Here is an 18,641-nt window from a genome sequence, read left to right on the forward strand (position 1 = left end):
CCCCGCACAGCCTTCACCAGACTGTTGGGACAAGTGCTGCTAGCGAGCACCTATGAAGGCCGGCATGGCACACAAGAGGGTGGGTGGCCAACACCACGCCCGGCCGCCTTTGTCTCCCGAGTGGCGATGTTCACACACCGTCCACAGGTACTCATTTGAGGCTGAGTAGACGTAGGGGCGGCCCAGGACCGGTTCAGATAATCGTCACCGGTGTTGGCCTTGAGCAGGAATCGAACTCGGGTTGTTGGGTTCGTAGGGCAGTGCACTAACCACTGCGCCCACACATTCATGCATGCACACAAGAACAAATATCCTATTTAAAGCCCATTTGGATTGTTAGTAAAAAAACAATGAAAAGGTATTTTAGTGTCCACCGATTAAAGTTGGCACAGCATGCTGGGGATGGTAGGGAAAGGGCCATGGCTTGCTGTGTTTGCCTCCTCCGTGTGCAGGTGTTCACACGGCACCTCGTTAAACTGTTCAAATGTTTTCATTTTTTTTGTGATACTACATCGACAGTGGTGCACGAGCAGGGAAAAGAAAAACAACTGCCCTTGAAAAATAAAATCTATGAGGCGACAATTTAGAGCAATGTCCCCGTTTCGTAAGCAGGGGCAGCGTCATGGAATAACGCGCAGCTTTTTATTAAGACCTTTAATTGACATAGGCGAGGCAATTTTCGGAATAACGTCAACCGCAACCCCACGTGGACCAACCCGCTTAAGCCTGGCAGCGCGACCCAACGGCGTTGGCATCAGCCATCGCGCTGCGATGGCGACGCACGTGCTACACCAGCCAGCGTCGACACCGGCGCGGCTCTTCCCTTTGTCTCGCGTCTCCCTCCTCGTCCCCATCCATCCCCTCCACAACGGAACTCCGGCGTAGTTACAAGGACGTGATACTGCCTTTCTTTATGTTCATTAGGGGAGGTATATTCTCATTCTACGTGGTGACTTTACCGAAAGAACCAAAGAAGGTGAATCCTTGCAGTCACGAAAGCTTTACATCGAAATTCAATCGAAAGGTATATTGGAGTTTACGTGATTTTTTTTTATTTAAAGTATTATATTGTGTGTGCGTGTATTGCATTGCTCTAGGCTAGGATAATATGGGCGACGATGTCTTCGAGTGTGAGCGAAATCCCCAAAAAAACTCCCTCCTTTGCCATTATTCCTCGTGGCAAAATTGCTTTTGACGTACGAGATTTTGGAGATGCGCGCGCTTTCCTAGGGACGCATCTATCGCATATGTCAAGGAGTGCATCAGCCAGCCATCTCAGTCAGGCAACCCCGTGGCACCTGGGTCAGCCCCGTGACCTCCTGCCAGCGGGCGTTCGACACTTCACGTGGTCTTAACGTGCACCTAGCCTGGCACAAGCGGCGTGGTGACGTCCCCGCAACTTAGTGGCCAATGGCGGTTGTTGTTTTTTTGTTGACAGGCATTGCCCGAAACGTCACCTATTATGCGTATCGCGGGTTCTTTTCGGGTAGTGTCATAAGCCAAATGTAGGTGCATTATAGACGTGTGAGTTGTGGCTGGAAGTCCAAGTGCCATTAACCACAAAGATCACAGTTGCGCCTGTAAAGTCCTTCACTCACCGCTGCAGTCAGTATTATTTGTTTGTGTTCAGGGCAGGAATTAAAACACCGGGAAGGTTGACGTGGCTAGCCCGACACTTGAATGTACTTTTTTTCCAGCCCTTATGTTCACATTGGGGAGGAGATTAAGATTGAAAGATTTAGGTTTTCCAAGGACAAGTTCGGATCTTTAACGGAACATTTACATTGTGACCGATCATAATGTGCAATTTGTGCCAGCTTAAGTGATGTCCGTCCGGCAGTATTTTTGCCACGTGATACCACTTTTGTCGGGAAACGCACGAGGCGTGACGTCGGGAAAGTGACGTTGTTTTTTTCTTTCTTGGATAATTTAAAATTGAATATCTTGGCATGATTTTAACATGTTCTATACATTAATCTGAATTTCAGGACCAGAGCCATGTTCTAATATTGCTTTCCAATGGTGTACGAGATCAGGAATTGCATTAATGTATCCGGGACTGTAGCTGCGCTCAGAGCTGTCGAGTTGCATCATGAGAATCAGCATGAGCACACGCTGAATGCCCAGTTGAAAGATAACTGTAAAATATAGGCATGAAGACACAGCTAAGGATGAGACCGGCGTTAATAGATGGGACTTGCTTTGATTCTTACACAAAATACTTGTCTGCAAAAGTATAATTCTTTGCGTTTAGTTGCAGAAAAGCACGCTTTCGTTACTGCAGGAATTCATATTCTTTGGGTCTTTCGGTAAAGTCACGTAGATAGGGTTCAGTAAAGTCACGTAGATAGGTTCAAAGAAGAACCTATCTACGTGATTTTTACCGAGAGACCCAAAGAATACGATTATTAAACCCTGCAGAATATTTTTTTTGAGAGACGTACAAACACGAAGCCTGATCGGCAAACACAGAGATAGACAGCTGGAGAAATAGATAAAGCAAAAAGACAGTGATAAATAGTAGACCGATGGGAAATAGATCGCCTTCCAGACAGACAAAGGCAGACAAATAAATAGATAAATAAATAACCCTCCAGAGCTCAGGATCTCTGACGTTACTTACCGATCTTGACACCTCCTGTGTGTCTCATAAACTCGAGGTATAATTGAAAAGAAGAGACTACTTCCCTCTTGGTGGACATTTACTGAGACCCCTTCCTGTCGCCGTTTCAATGCACTTATTTGTGTTTACATACGGAATTGATTTTTGTTGGAACATTATTAAAGTGTGGACATTATGGTAGTTTTTAGTATGACTGCACAATAATAGACGATGAAAAGGAACTTTAGTCTTGAAATGCATTTATAGAAAAATGTAAATGTATTATCCATATACAAGCACTATAAACAATGAAAAATGCAATTTCAAATAACACGAGCTATCTTTTCAACTTCTGTACAGGAGGAAATGTTTTAGTGAGCTGAACTCCTCATGCACAAGGTTAAATTAAATACACAGTGTGATCTGAAAAAAAACCCCACTTGGTATAACCATATCAAGGCATTACACACTCAGTGTGAAACAAATCGGTTATATTAATCATTGTGACATCCATTGCACAAACACGTGTTTGGAATTTAATGACAGGACAACTCTGAACTCAATCCGTTTGGTGATTACCAAAAAGAAATGTTAGCTTCGTCTCCCCGATATTTTTTTCCACATGTTATAAATGGCTTTATAAAAACATTGAGCCTCATACATAAACTAGCCGCAGAGACACTGCTCAAATTCGATAATGATATGGTCTGAAAGTAGTGGTAAAAAAAACAGAAGCCTAAAATACAACGTTGTAGTGAAGCCCTCTGATGACATGCAAAGAAGGCCGCAATGATGTCAGGCATGTTAAAAAAAAACTCGCAATGTGAAATGGTAATTTAAAGAGTTAATGGGTTGCTTTCTGCATAGACAGAACCGTAAATATTAGCTGCTGGTGGAGGTAATCTTAAGCTTTCACAATGTGCCTGCCTTGCTGATTTCATCACCAGCATTATTGCCTGTATACACGCGAAGTGTCCTTTCACCGCGAGGCTTAATGTGGAATTTCAATGGTGTGTGCGCAATGCTCCACTGGTGACCAATGGTAATTTCCCCGCACAAGTGTCCCCCCCCCCCCCACCCACATTTTGAAATTGCACTTATTTACCACAACTTCTGCTTATGCAGAGTTCTTAAACCCTTCACCCGCGGTCACTTGAATGCAGCCATACGGGTTGCACATATTGACCATGTGCCTGCGTACGCGTGAGGCGTTGTTTAAGTCTACAAAAAAAACAAACGAGAGCGCCGGACAAATCTCCCAGAAATAAGTTTATGTAGGTAGTGTTTGCATGCTATTTTAATTAGGGAATTTTGGAGGCGTTTTAATTCACAGCAAGGGGTCCTTTCTTCGTATTGTAAAATAAAGAGAGGCCGTTAGCTGGAATGTTCACACCGAAGCTGATATAAACATGGGAAGAACTTGGCTCGTTTTGGATGAAATCCAGCAACTCCCTCCCGACTTTGCTCCAAATCTGAGAACGGCACGGCAAGATTTAAAATGTAGAAACAGATAGTAATACAAGGTCAAGTAAACTTGTTTTTCATGAAGGATATGAATGTGGCTATTCTGTCCAATAGCTGCCGCCAAAATGATTGTTTTTTAATCTCTGTGCGGTAAGAGTAAGTATAGTTGTTCGTTAAAAATGTATTTAAAGGAAATACGATCAATTGTATCTATGGGGTAATACTTCTCATTATGAGCTACACGTGTATAAATTATACAACGTCATGCACCGATCTGTACAGGAATACCTTGCGTTTTCGAATATCAAAATAAACGAATGCCAAAGCAGAGCCTTTATTTAGCCTTGCTCAGTAAATTTGTCCAGCTTTTCTTTCAAATTGAGAACGTTATGGGTTATTTTAGCTTTACTATCACCACACTTACGACAAATTATGAATATATTAAAGCACAAAAATACGTATTTTACAGTAACCGCAAAAAAGCACAGTATTAATACTGTACACGTGTTTTATAATCACGAAAATAACTATGAACACTGTAGTATGATATTGTTATCACAATACTAGCTTTTTTGCCCGTCTAAGAACGAGTGTATATTACAGTAAATCTGAAATATTCGATAGAAAATTTGTTCAGCTCATGATTATTAATGAGGGGGGGGGGGGTTGCCTCATGTGGAGTGACGTCACCCCCCATGGTTATTGGGGAGGGGTGCAGCATGTGGAGTGACGTCACCCCCTCATGGTCATTGTGGAGGGGGGCAGCATGTGAAGTGACGTCACCCGCTCATGATTATTAATGAGGGGAGGGGTGCGGCATGTGGAGTGCACGACCTTCTTGTAATTTAAAATTATTGACACCCCTCTGTCAATGATCGTGTTTCTCAGTGTGGATTTGTGAACACACTTTGTAAACAGTACACAAAATAGTACGCGTTTTCACTGCGCTGTTCATATTGTAACAAGCGTTAATTCCAATGTTACTCTACAGAGTAGTAGGTCGCCGCTCCTCTTATCCGCATTGATACGAGCGGTATGTGGGGACTATGGCTTAACCGCAACAACAAAACAACCTATCAGCACAGGAGGAATTAATGGTGCAACACATCTCATCTGTTAAATAACTGCAGGTAATGGGATTGTCATTGATTGATCCTGGCTGCAGACATTCGTAGGTCAAAAATAATAATGAACATAAGAGAGAGCAGTTTCACGGTATTATGCATACCGTTATGACAAATAAAGTACTTAAGTCGTGTAGGCTAGTTTGAGCAGCTTTGGATAAGACTCATGATCCTGCCCATACCCGAGCATGGAGTGCATTCGCTTGTTCAGCTCCTCTGCTCATTCGTCCTCGCTGCGCTTGGACGACACGACAACAGAACGATCCGCGCCGGGTTGGGTCGCGGTGTTTATGTGCGCGTTGGGACGGATTCGCCAAATTAGTATTTATGTATTGCGATCTTGACTTCCGTTTATTCGGGACCCCGGGGTCCCGCCGTAAGGTTCAAGCGATAGCTCAACGAATTGGCTTACCGTGTGGAAATGGATAGCAGCCTAATACCCTTGACGCATATTTCTAAATGTGGAGGGAAAAACCGGAGGACCCAGAGAAAAATCCTCGTGAACACGGGGAGGATATGCAAACTCCAAATAAACAGGCATCAGGGTCGGGATCAAACCTACGACCTCCCTGTATGCCAGACGACATCTTGTCGCCATGGAAACCCAAGTGAAGTGGGTGGTGGGATGGGAGAGAATCAGATATCACTCACCGCTGATGTTATATTTGGAGCTGGAAACCGTTACTATATTGCTGGGTTCATAGCAAAGTGCCCGGACCACCGCACTCCCCCGCCAACCCACAATCCGCATATAATGCAACAACATTCAAAGGTGTACTTATTTGCTTTTATATTTAAGTTTAGCTTTGACTCAAAGCAGACGCTTCTGTGGAACCTTTTTTGAGAGGCAATATCGTCAGCCATGGTCGATCCACTTCTGGATGAAGTCACTCCCAAGCGGCCGCCACTTCTCACGATCCCGCAAAGGAATATAATCTCATCAGTGGACTTTCTCTCTGACTCTTTCCATCCCGAGGCTGCCGTTCCGGATAATAGTGCATATATGCATATGTGGTTGTATACTTCTCATTAATTTATTGGGGGGTTTTTTGTTTGTTTCTGAAGCACTTTCATTTGCCAGACGCTTTACAGCACACATTATTCACCATTAGTCTAAAAAAAAATCAACCGAAGCTGACAAGCAGACTAACAGAGGACACAGGGGACCCCCTACTCGGAAGAGCTTGCATGCTAAGTGGGGTACGGGAAGTTGGGTGAGCAGAGGAGACACATGGAGGGGCGGTGAGGGGACAGTCGAAGGAAAATGAATTAATAGGAAAGTGCTGTGGAAAAGGGCAGGTGGTAAAGATGGATTTCGAGGAAGGACTCGAATGCTGAAATGTACGTGTGTCGATGTTCTTTCGCACTGTACGGAGACAACCCGTGCTAACCGGAGGGCAACACACTAAACACAAAAAAGCGGTTTTAAAGAAATGAGTTTTCAGTTGAGAAAATGCGTTTTAAATTAAAATGGCGTACACGGATGTGGAATGTTAAGAGGTTAGAAGCAGAGGAGCGGTGACTGGAAAAGGGTCGGGATAGTTCCACTTTGCTCACCTCATCATGTGAGGTTTTTTTTCCTTCCAGAATCAACGTGTTAAAAATAAGGATAGCTTTTACCCTTTCTGCCCATACAACAGGTGTTAAGATCTTCTTTGGTTTTTTCGGTAAAGTCACGTAGAATGAGAATAAAATAATAAATTGATAAAATAAAATAACACAATAATATTCTCACGACGTTTCGGCCACAACACAAGCGGCCTTCATCAGGTGTTATTTTATTTCATCAGGTGATGAAGGCCGCTTGTGTTGTGGCCGAAACGTCGTGAGAATATTATTGTGTTATTTTATTTTATCAATTTATTATTTTATTCTCATTCTACGTGACTTTACCGAAAGAACCAAAGAAGGTGTTAAGATGTTCAAAAAACAAATATTAACCTTTTGCAAGGAATCAAGTCTGCATTAACCACACGTACTTGTGGTGAACATGCAAACACACATGCACTGACAATTATATATGGGCATTGTCTTTTAAACTTATTGGCCTACACCAGAGACAGCCTTCTTTATGGCCGAGCCTCAGCAGTATCAGACCAGAGAACGTTAAAAGGCGTGCATTGTCTTAGTACTGTTCTCCGACAGAATCATCGTCCATCATGTCAGTTAGTGACGCGTCCCACTTACCTCTCATAACAGTGTCACCGTCCTTGCAGTTATATTTGTTACGTTGGATTTCAGGATCAATAGATAAAAGCTACCATACTGCCTCTACTTGACTACTGTGACATCGTGTATAAATCAGCCCCAAGTACTGTACTGAAGAAGCTTGATTCCATCGATCACTCGGCCTTAAGATTTGCATTGAACTGCCCATATCGGACTCACCACTGTGATCTCTACATTGGGTCAAACATCTCTTAATGTTCGACGGCTTGTGCACCAGATCTTATTTATTTGCGATGTACTTACAAAAAAATCCGCAGACTTCCTGCTGGATCTCCTCTCTGTTTCAAAGAACAAATTTTACCTCAGGTCTTCGCTCATTTGCCAGCTTCGCATTCCCTATTGCCGTACAAAAACTGGAAGAAGGGCCTTTGCTATTGATGCCTCCAGGGTCTGGAATGCTATTGCCAATAAACTGCAACTTGAATCACTACCTATGGAGGAGTTGTACACCCCTAGCTGCCACTGCTATTCCGTGGCCTAAAATAAAATAAAATGTTTCGCTCCGGATGACCGCTGCAAAGTATTATCTGTATTTTGATTTAGTGTGCTGATCTTAAAGGTGCATTGAAAAATGTGATACTCCGACTGATGCTCCTGTTGTTGTGGAGTGACTCATGCAGCCAGCTATGGCTCTTGGGTTTGGTGTTACATGTTATTTATGTAGTTTATTGTTAAAAAAATCGGTCACAGTCCCGATGATCACTGTTACATTGCATTTATAATTCATAATAAAGGTTTTTGGGTTAGATCGCGTTATTTATAAATGTGTCGTAACCCTCCACCACCCGACACGGCCAAACAGTAAAAAATGTGTCACGTTTACAAAGGACAAATAGTTCACTACTTTAGCCCACCGGTGTGTTGAAGAGTGAATCAACATCATTTAAAATGTGAGTACGACGTTTCGCTGGTAATTACATCCAGCATCATCGGGCAATTCGCCAGAATGGTAAAGCCCTCACTTGCTCCCGGTCTAAAATAAAGCAGCAGGGTGACGCCATCATTTAACTCATTCAGGTGCAGTGATTTGAGGCGGAGGGGGGTATTGGAATTATATAATCGATTTGTAATCAGTCAATGGTTATGATTAGTAATGAGTTGTAGATTAGCAATTAGGTGTAATGTGTGTTATTGTGATTATATGCTACGTTAGTAATCCGTTCATTAGTATGTGTTTCCCCTATAAGGAATTGTAGTATGTATTATTTAATAATACGCTTCCAAGCCGCACTAAGCCTGTAGCTGTCAGAGCGATTAAAGTTATATCTATTTCTCTCAATTTCAATGGATTCTCTAATTAGTCTTTGCCAGTAATAATTAGTTTTACACAACACTTCAACGTTATCAAAATAAATGGACTTTCACATTTATGGCTTTATTTTGGTGATTTCGAAAAGTTTTTTGGTTTGGTCATGTTTGTTTGTTGTAGTACGGAGTTAGACTGATGGCCTTAATCTAAGTTGTCTTGTGGTTGTTGTTGTTGTTGTTTGACTTGCATCCCACTGGGATTTTTGCACACAGCGTTGGTGTACGGTGCTATTTCAGGAATATTTTGCTGTTTTTTTCCTGGATTTTCTGTTTGCACAGTCACATAGTCACTTTAAGATGTTTTCTTGTTCATGTTTTTGTTTTTGTTTGTTGCGGTTGCACCCGATTCAAGAGCCGAATGGCTCACAGGGCTATACCAAATAAATAAAACTGAAATAGTATGATTCATAAATAGCTTATTTTAGGTAAAATCGCGTGGGTTAGATTGTGTAGGTATATAAGTAGATAATGTAGATATATATAAGTGTATACCTACACGATATAACATAACACAAACTAATTACGAATCATATCCGGCACTTCTTCTCTTTAACGCACTGTCATTCCAAGCAGGCATCTCTTTCCATTCTTATTTGCACACCTTTCAGTTCCTGTGTCATAGCAGGCAGTACGCACTAATTCAAAACTTCATTCTTTAGGCACATTGCAAGTTACTTTTTATTACCAAGTTGACAATGCTTATGATACAATTGACATCATCCATTGTTACTGCTTCCAAATCATCTGCTTCTATCCAGGCTCGTATTATCAACAGATTTGCTCAATGCTTTTCAGCAACAAGAGGCCCTCGGCTTGGTAGTGGCATGGATGGTGACGCCTCTATTTCCACAGCCAGTGCTGGCTCAGTGCTCACACGAGGCTTAGTCAGACAGCCTACAATCCCCTAGCATCTCGGTCTGGCACAACTGAACCAGATGGCACATCTGCCTTCTCATTCCAAGTGACATTCTGTTCAAATGACAAAAAAATCTGATATTTTAATTGCTTATAGTCCATCCCAGTGCTTATTTCATACGGAATTGTCCGGAAGTCTGTTAAAAAAAAAATTTGTGTTGACACGCCACACCAATGGGTTATGTGTGTTTATGTGTGTTGCTTTGTAGGCGCCAGAATCAGTAGAGTACTCATCTGGAGAGATTTCCATCGCTCATAGAAACGACGCAAGAGGCACATGTTGCTGTCACGTGTTGCTGGGCACCGCAGTGGAGAAATGTTAACTACCTCGCGTGGTATGTGTAGGAGGTCGTGGGTTAGATCCCGACCCTGATGCCTGTATATTTGGAGTTTGCAAGTTCTCCCCTGTGATCGCGTGGATTTTTACAGGTTTTTCCCTCCGCATTTAGAAACATGCGTTTAGGGTAGTTGACTGCTATAAATGTCCCTGTGATAAGCCACTTTTCAACACGTAGGCCCTTGCGACCAGTATTATTCATAATACAGATTTTTGGGTGATATCGCGTTATTTATAAATGTCTTGCAACCCTCCACGCAATCTAACCCAAAAATCTTTATTATGAATAATACTGGTCGCGAAAGCCCACGTGTTAAACTGACTAACCTCTATGGGGAGGATACTTTTCTCAAAACCAGAAGATTGGAGAAAGTCCGCATTGATGTCTTCATTGGCGTTCCTCAAAAGGTGCAGAGATTCAAAGGTAATCACCTCCCCCTCTGATCTCGAATCCTGATGAGGTTCAATGATGATGACGTCATCTTGCACTATTTAAGACCGGAAGCAGGTGGATGGCTTCACTATTCTGGCAAATCGCCCGAAGATGCTGGATGTAATTTCCAGCGAAACGTCATACTCAAATTGTTAATGTTGTGGATTCACTCTTCAACACACCGGTGGGCCAAAGTTGTGAACTCTTTGTCTTTTGTCAACGTGACACATTTTTTAATGATTGGCCGTGTGGGGTGGTGAAGGGTTGCGACACATAAATAACGCGATCTAACCCAAAAACATTTATTATGAATAAGCCACTTTGTTGAGCTATCATTTGTGACCAGGTCACTTCTGAAAAAATGATATATTTGGGCTCAGTGGGCCTTGCCTGGTAAAATAAAAGTTTTTAAAGTTTAATTTTGGTTCAACTAGTTTATCCAACATTTGCGGGGGAGGTTAAAGGAATAAATCGTAGGCTCCTTCTTCTCAATAAAAAGGGGATTTCCTTAAACACACAAATCACAGGGTTACACTCACAGATGCAGATTCCATACAGCCATACCCCTGGTCCTACCAGGTCCCCGGAGCTTGCTTATTACACTGAGCTGCACGCTGTGACCTGGACTGACCTTGCAACCAGTTATGACATGTCTGGAAGACAAAGGAAACGGGATGCTTTGGTCAAATTCAAGTTTGTTTGGTTAACCAGGGTGAGAACTTAAGAGACCACAATAGTCTCATTCGCACCAACATTGACAAATAATTTTAATAAAATAAAACATCTCAGTTGCATTCCTTTCTTCACGAAAGCTCAGCCCTGTGCGTTTGTATTTCAGCTTACGATAGCAACATTGTTTAAAACCAAAACATATATGTTGAAATGTATTTTTTATTGATGTGAATTTCCTTGTGATGCCCCATGCCCAGGCCATAGAGGGTAGAAAGGTGGGGGGGGGGGGGGGGGGTAGAGAGTTGCGGGGGCTGAGCCCACGGATCCTCATGGCTCACGGGGTGTGGAGATCAGAATCGTGCCCTCGTAATTGTCCCATAATGCAATTGGGCTGTTCTTGTGCCACCGAGCTGGGCTGTCAGACGCCAAAGAAATGTGACATTTCCGTGTCTATGTGTGTATGTGTGTGGGGAGCGGTAGTGTAGCGGTTAGCGCGCTGCGCTATGAACCTGGCGACCCGTGTTTGATTCCCGCTCACGGCCAACACCAGCGACGATTATCTGAACCGGTCCCGGGCCTCCCCTTGGTCGACTCAGCCTCAAATGAGTACCTGGTGCGATGTGTAAACATCGCCACTAGGGAGACAAAGGCGGCCGGGCGTGGTGTTGGCCACCCACCCCCTCGTGTGCCGTGCCGGCCTTCATAGGTGCTCGTTAACAGCACTTCCCCCTACAGTCCGTTAAGGCTATACGGGGGATCTTTGTCTTTTGTATACCCAAAAGGTGCTCGCTAACAGCACTTGCCCCTACAGTATGTTAAGGCTAAATGGGGGATCTTTGTCTTTGTATACCCAGACACAAAACAACCAACCCCTGCCCTTAAATGCCAGCAGACACTAATTGTTTTACATGTACAGTTTTCCAATCTAACACCACTACAAAAAAAGGTGTCAGTTTTGTTGCCAGATAAAAGGGTAAAAAACAATTATCATATTCTGCTACTGGCAAAGGCGGTTCCAATGATGAATATTAGAATTGCGTGCTTTCATATTATTTAAAAGTGTATATTGTAAAATACAGGAATTTAATTGAAACAAAAACTATAATAAATGTATCTACATTTGTATCATCTCCATTATTTACTTCGGGTTAATTTTCCTTGAACTGAAATGTAATCGACCGTCTTGTTTCAGTGGGCAACAGTTGATTGTTGGTTTGTGCAATTTGATACAATTATTCCTTTGGCGAGTATGAATCGAACGAGCCTGTGCCCAGGTGTTTTTATAAGAATGCAATGCATCGCCTGAGCGAACACTGAGGGGGTAGTCGCCGTTTGTGTTTACAAACCACAAGCAAAAAAAACGAAAAGGGGGAGGGTGGGGTGGGAGAGATGGGAGGGGGTGGGGGGGGCTTATTTCGCTAACCAAAATCAACCAAAGAAAGCGTTAAGGGTAACATTGGCCCATCGCATTTTCACGAACGTAGAATACGTCGAGGCAATCGTGGCTGGAAAATATTCATGGACGCGGGGAAAACACCCTGAAACACTACACAGGTAGATCGGCAACCTACTTTCTGTGCTGCCTCCAACCGGATATTAAAATGCAACAAGCAATGAAACAGCTTAAGCGGTAGCATCTATGCCTGCACATGGGCTAGTGCTCATCTCCAATGGTGTCCCTTAATCCAGTGCTGGAAATCCCACATGCTTATATGGTCAGGGACAGTCTCTCAATAGGACGATGTTAAATATGCCACAGCAGTTGTAAGAGCATACCTAACAGACCACTGTGCAATGCATAGCATACTGGAGCTGCGAGCCAGAGGTCACCGCAGGTCGAATTTGATCTCCCGGCACGGCAGTTGCAACAATGGTGCAAGTTTCTCACATTCCCCCTGGCTCTGTCCACTCAGCAGTATGGATGGGTCGCATGTGGTGGGGTAGAGTGTGGGTGCTCCCACCTTTCCCAAGGAGTCTGGCCAGCATTGAAGAGCAGGCCAAAATACACGCCAGAGGGGGGGGCTCCCTTCCAGTGGAGGCCTTCTCCACCAGCAGTGGCGTGAGCAAGCAGCGGACAGGGCTGCAAACCTTTTACCTTTCACTAAACAAAACCACAACTGGGACATCAAGGCCTTTGTTACCGCACTTCTTTTTTTTTCCTTGCACATCTTTGTATTTAGGGCTTGAAGCCCTGTGAAGGCAATGCATCCCAGACCAGTATAGACCCGCTGGCCACTCTCCACGAGCCGCTAATGCAGTCCATAAGACACGGAGCTACTGAATATATTTGGTCTCAAATACCCAGGATTGATGCAACAGGAAACACCTGTGGCCTCAGTGGTGTTGACCCTATTCATGCCACTGTCTCTGCAATATAAACACAAAGAAATAGCAGAGCAACCCACGAAATAGAGCGAATTTCAAGCAAAATAAAGGCTGCATGAACTCAGAAGTGCAAGAGGTTTAGACGCGTGGTCAATTTATTAATTCAACTTGATCATTAACACACGTGTGTCCCTTTTCAAGAAAGTCTAAAGCAGATTTTTTTTTAAATGACTTCGCGTGCATTATGTCATGATCATCCATGTTCAATCCACTTCTGAATAAGAGACTCACCTAACTGTCTCCACCAGTGACGATTATTCGATACATTGGTCTACTGAGTACCTGCACAAGAGCCGATTTCATTGCTCCATCACCCTGGTGAGACATCCTCTCCGACATGCACCGTTTCTTGGCTGCAACACCTCCGTTATTTTTCTCGACTATCGACCATCATACCTTGTGATGACACGTCCGTTACCAGACCCACTCACTTCTCGTTAACTATTTGGTGCCGCTACATTGGCAGTGGTGCACAAGCACACGTAACAAAAGCAACGTGTCAACAGCACATTCGTCAATAACACTGCCTTCAAATATATTAGCGGTGGCATTTCAGGCAACGTGCTATGAAGAAGGCGCTTCACCATCCATCAGCAAGCCCTCATGGTCTGACATCGCAACCATCCATCTAGTACCTGCACACACACACACCAATTCAATCGTTCCATCTCCCTGGTGGAGGTCTCTCATGTGGACTTCTCGGATTTTGCGAAGTTAAATTTGCATCTTTTCTAATAATTATTATCATTATTACGTGGAGAGTGCGTGTTGGGAGGTGAGATTGAGTGACTTAAGCCAGGGTAATTATAATAATTAGTACCGCAACAGATGTGTTCCTTGGTAACACAAATTAGTGCCTGACATTAGGCGCTATTACACAGAATTGTAGCAGGGCTGGGGAGAGGCAGTCCCTTTACCCGTTTGCCATCACTCCTTTGCCCTGTGGAAATAACACTGGCTGCACAGCAAGTGCCTGTTTCACTTGGGCTCTTTGCGTGTCAACAAATGCTGTAGCAATAATCACGGTTGAGTGGAGAGCGGCGGGGGAGGGTAGTAAGGGAGCTTTGTTAACAGAATCTGTGTGCCACACAGACACCCTGAACCCTTCTTATTAGAAGGAACATGTGCTAATGCGGTACCTTTATACAGGCAATCGCTCGTATATTAACATAGACCGAAATTAATGTATTATTTCAACAAAAATGAAATGTTGGTAGTCAACGGAATCGATTAATTGATTTGACACTCTAAAAGCAACAATGTAATTATCTTGAGGAGCAGTGAAAAGGCTTCGTCAACACAGTGGCATTGAAATTATGAGCACGCATTCCTGTACTTTTACTGTATTGTCTTTTCAACTACGGGCACACAATATCATGCAAGCATTTGTTAATATGAGTACTTTATTAATCATGTAATATAATAAACATTCCGGTTTCTGAAACAGACTGCCTTTTTTTTCATTAACTTTTTCTTCCGCGGCGTGCTTGTGACGGTGGAAATGGTCTCTGCGCTGCGCTATCAGCTTGTACTTAATCAATGCCGCTTAAATTATGCATTCTTATATTCCCATTGGGCTGATGTGTTGTTTGACAGATACATAGATAAGCTGACTTGTGTCTGCTAATCTATTTTGTTAAACCTCTTGGACGTCAACACCACCTTAAATGTTGCGAAAGTTGAACGCAGAGTTACAGCCCTTGCAATTGCTTGCTCATGCCAGTGCAGGCAGAAGGCCCCCTAATAGTGGGAGCTCGAGAGCTCCTCGAGAGTGTGTCTGGTCTATCTTGCACGCTGATCAGACGTGTTCGAAGAGTTCCGAGTGCCACCCACTCATTAACCCCTCCACATGCAATTTGCCGATCGACTAACTCTGATGCACCTCTTCATCCTGCCGTGTGGACAGAGACCGGGGGATTTAAGAAATTCGGGCGCCGAGGTGGCGAGATGTTAACTCCTTCGCCTGGTATAAAGAAGGTCGTGGGTTCCATCCTGCCACCTGCTGTATATTTCAAATTCTCCCCGTGGTCGCGTGGATTTTTCTCCGGGTCCTCACGCTTCTCCCCTCCACATTTAGAAACCTGCGTTGAGAGTATTTGGCTGCTATAAGTGTCCACATGATAAGCCACTTCGTTGAGCTAGCATTTGTGGGCAGGTCGCTTCTGAAAAAGAGCTAAAAACCACAGTGGGTCTTACCTGGTAAAATAAAATAAATTGTTTAGTTTTAGTTGTTGAGCTTCCACTTGTCCAGTGTCTCAACCGCCACGCCGGAAGACAGAATTGAACTGTCTGGATTGCAATTCCAGTGCGCAAACCATTACACCAGGGTAGCTACGTGTCTGGTATATGGTTTGAAATGTAAAAAGTAATCATGTAGGAGACAATGGTAAGTATCCAGCGTTGTTGTATACATCGATCTGTTAATGTGCCATGTTGGTAGTGAATGCTTGTATTTGTTTGTGTGGGTGGGGAGTGATATCAGAACCTGTCCTGGGCCTAATCGAGTTCGTCTTCAGTGAGCACCTTTGTACTGTGTGTAAATATTGGCAATGGGGGGAGGGGGGGGAGTCGGTTGCACGTAGTACAAACCAGCACCACGTGCACCTTTCCGGCCTTAACACATTCCTGCGGAGGGAGCTGGTAAGAACGTTGGGTTGCTCGGTCAATGGCCAGGATCAATGGCGGCACCACGTGGTGTATTCCGCAAATATGCCCGACTGTTAGGGCGGGCACAAGCCGGCGTGAGTAGGTTAAACGTTGAGTTTTATAAGGGCACCACGGGGTGACCAGCCCCTCCCCACCTAGCCCCACCTCTCCCACCCCCCATCCTCCCCACCCAGCCTCTTCCCACCCTCCCCACCCTCCCCTCCCCACCCAGCCCCACCCTCCACACCCAGCCCCTCCCCACCCTCCCCTTACCACCCAGCCCCACCCCTCCCATTTTTGGATGCACGACGGACGGACGGACACAATAATCCCCTGTGGGCTGGTGTAACCAGGAGGTTCCTACCAGTAACAAGTCCTCTCTAACATGAATTGATGAGAGAAGTCTACACAGGCTATGCAGAGGATCATTGCCTTTATTGATGTGAGTTACAGCGTATGTACAAGTGTCGTAATGCTAAATATACAGTAGATATATCCAGGTAAGTAGCTAGACAAATAAAAAAGCAGATGGACTGGCTGAGAGGCAAACATCCCATATGAACAATGACCATGATGCACTATATACACCCACATAAAGTCACGGTTAGCGACTGTGTGCATTTGACAGAAATGACAAAATACGATTGGCTGATATGTACATTTGGCCATATCGCAGATTTGTTTTGAGCAATGCCTTAACTGATGCCAATTGACCACTCATCTCTCATGGGTTCCCCGTGTGTAGGGCCTCGCCTTGTCTCCTTCATCCGCTTCGCCTCGTTTTTATCATCGTCCCCCCCACTACCGCTATCGTGCGGCGCCTTGAGACGTGGTTGCATTTTATTGCTCAGAACATTCAATCGCTGTTGCTTTTCTTAACGAGGATGGCGACCGGGTGGTGGCGCGTACTCGAGCGCTGGACTCACAATCGTGAGGTTACCCCCTCGCTGTTGAAATACTGAACGGAGATTGACTCTGGCCATCATTCCTCCCAGTGATCGATAGGTTTGCCTGGCACCACTCTCTGGGCGATCAACCATCGCCATTGCATAATCCGGCCAGGCTGCTCGGCGGTAGAGCGGGCGGCTCGCGAGTGGAAGTATGCGAGTTCAAACCCTGGTCGGGGGATGACTCAGCCCATCGTCCTTCCGAGGTCGATTAAATTAGTACCGCTTTGTGGAGAAATCAACAGCAGTCGTCTTATGGGCAGACTCGCCCCTGTCATAGGAATGTGGAATGAGCAGCACTGTATTCGGGATTTAAACAGGAGATGAGCACCGTGACGGTGCTTATTTGAGCATAAATCGATTTTAATTCTACTTTTTATAGAGACTGACCCCTGTCATGGAAATATGGAATTTCCTCCACTGGCTGTGGGACACGAATGGAGATGAGTTTTACCTCTGTGAGCCAGGTGAGATGTTAACCTTGAACTTGCAAACTGACTCAAAGCTGGACGCGTACTATATATGGAATGGGACTGCGTTGTAGAAGAGAAAAAGACAGATCGGTTGTGCAATCTCAGAAATAAATGAAAACACCTGCATGTAGATCACAGCGTTATTCCTAGAGATACGGACAGAGATGAATACGCGGGTTGATGGATGACATTGTGTTGCAGCGGACTCCACTCAAGTAATCCAACACAGACGTTCATCAATGACTCAAATCCTAGTTTATCTTGCAAACACTTTTCTCTGCACTCCACGTGATTACATAATGACCTGATTTTAATTGATCACACGTTCCCCTCGTTTGAGGTGCGATCAAAGTTGTCCATCTCTCAGTGATCGTGGTTTATATCCAGGTTGAGTACATTGGTGCCATAATCTCTCTTGCAGAGAAAATGTGGGAACAACGAGGCAGTTTGGTGGACAGACTGGTCGATGAAAGGAGCTACAGATGTATGCAGCGCAATGCCTTTCATGTGTATATTCAGAACATACATTTTGTATTAGTCTGCTTTGAGTTGAAACACACACCTGTTCTTACGGACCACTGAGTAACACGAAGACCCTCGGGAGAGGTTGCGTTATTTATAGTGAACGTTTCGGCATGGAAATAAACCCCAGAGGTGGCCAGCAAAACGTCTGGCCTCCAAATGTTGTAATTTCATAGACTGAAAATAAGTCCGAGAGGCCACAAACAATCCGCATGTGGTGAAAACTGACGGGCTGCTCACAATGCGCCACTGCCTGTACAGAACATCGCTGCACTAAATATCTTAGTCGAATTGTGTTAAGGGTTCCAACGTCGCCCAGTTGCACAGGTGGTGACTTGCCGTCCCATTCATCGTGCAACGAAGCACACAGGAGGCACGAACGTTACACATCAAGCAACTCCTGATGCCATCGGATGGAATACCAGACTCAACATACAGATATAGCACTTTGCCAGCTGCTCATAAAATTCCATAGGAACGAGGGTTTGAAGACATTGGCACTGCTAATTTCGCCATTGCCACGTGGCAGTGATAACATTTACACGCTAGGTGCCATGGAAATGTGAACCGCTGAGTGGCATCTA

This window comes from Petromyzon marinus, chromosome 32 (assembly GCF_048934315.1).
Source record: "Petromyzon marinus isolate PM22_M1 ecotype Great Lakes invasive population chromosome 32, UKy_Petmar_22M1.pri1.0, whole genome shotgun sequence".
NCBI lineage: Eukaryota > Metazoa > Chordata > Hyperoartia > Petromyzontiformes > Petromyzontidae > Petromyzon > Petromyzon marinus.